This window comes from Brassica oleracea, chromosome C4, assembly GCF_000695525.1.
Source record: "Brassica oleracea var. oleracea cultivar TO1000 chromosome C4, BOL, whole genome shotgun sequence".
NCBI classification, from domain to species: domain Eukaryota; kingdom Viridiplantae; phylum Streptophyta; class Magnoliopsida; order Brassicales; family Brassicaceae; genus Brassica; species Brassica oleracea.
This window is the reverse complement of record NC_027751.1, coordinates 37746070-37747386: the sequence shown is the minus strand read 5'-3', so window position 1 is coordinate 37747386 and position 1317 is coordinate 37746070.

Genomic DNA, 1317 nt, shown 5'->3' with positions numbered 1-1317 from the left:
ATTACTCCCCCTGTTCTGAACAACTCGCGGCTGGCCTCATGAACAGCCAAGATCTCCGAATGGTTTGAAGATGTGGTCGCGATCGTCTGCTTCATGGAAAGCCATGATATGGTCGTTCCACCATGTGTGAAAACATAGCATGTCTGTTATCGAGCATTGTGGGGATCCGAAAGATAACCTGCATCAGCAAAAATCAACTAAACCTTCTTTGTTTTGGTTAGTATAAAATAAACCCAAGTATTTCGTTCTTTGCAGGTAACGAAGAACATGTTTAATCCTGTTCCAGTGCCTTTGGGTTGGACAAGAGCTTAATCTAGACAATAGATTCACGGCAAAACATATATATAGTCGTGTGTGACTAGCCAGATACATCAAAGCTCCTATGGCACTGAGATATGGCACTTCAGGACTAAGGACATCTGCATCGTCCATCTTAGGACAGAATGGATCAGTGTCCAGGCCGAGAGACCTCACGACCATGGGGCTAGATAAGGGGTGAGACTCGGCCATGTTAAATCTCTTGAGTACTTTTTCTGTATATGTCATTTGATGCACAAGGATTCCATCTCTTATGTACTCAAGTTGTAATCCCAAACAGAATTTCGTTTTTCCTAGATCTTTCATCTCGAATTCTTTCTTAAGATATTCAACTGTTTGGGAAATCTCTCCAGAGGTTCCTAGGATATTCAAATCATCAACATACACTGCTATGATTACACTGCCCTGGCCGAATTTCTTTATAAAGATACAAGGGCTGATCGAATCATTCTTATATCCCTCTTTCACTAAGTATTCACTTAGTCTATTATACCACATTCGGCCTGATTGTTTCAATCCATAAAGTGATTTATTCAACTTTATACAGTGTTGTTCTCGAGTACTCGATTTGTCTTTCAACTCTAGACCCTCTGGTACTTTCATATAAATCTCATTATCCAGTGGCCCATATAAGTATGCAGTTACAACATTCATTAACCGCAAGTCTAATTTTTCTCTTATAGCCAGACTTATCTGGAATCTAAAAGTAGTAGCATCCACCACAGGGGAGTATGTCTCCTCATTATCTATTTTTGGTCTCTGTGAGAATCCTTGTGCAACAAGCCGTGCTTTATATCTCACGACCTTGCCATGTTCATTTCTTTTCCTCAAAAATACCCACTTATAGCCGACAGGTTTAACATCATATGGTGTACGGACTATTGGTCCAAAGACATCTCTCTTCTTTAAAGAGTTTAACTCCACGTTTATAGCTTCTTTCCATTTGATCCAATCTGATCGTTGAGTGCACTCATAAATAGACGTGGGTTCATGATCCTC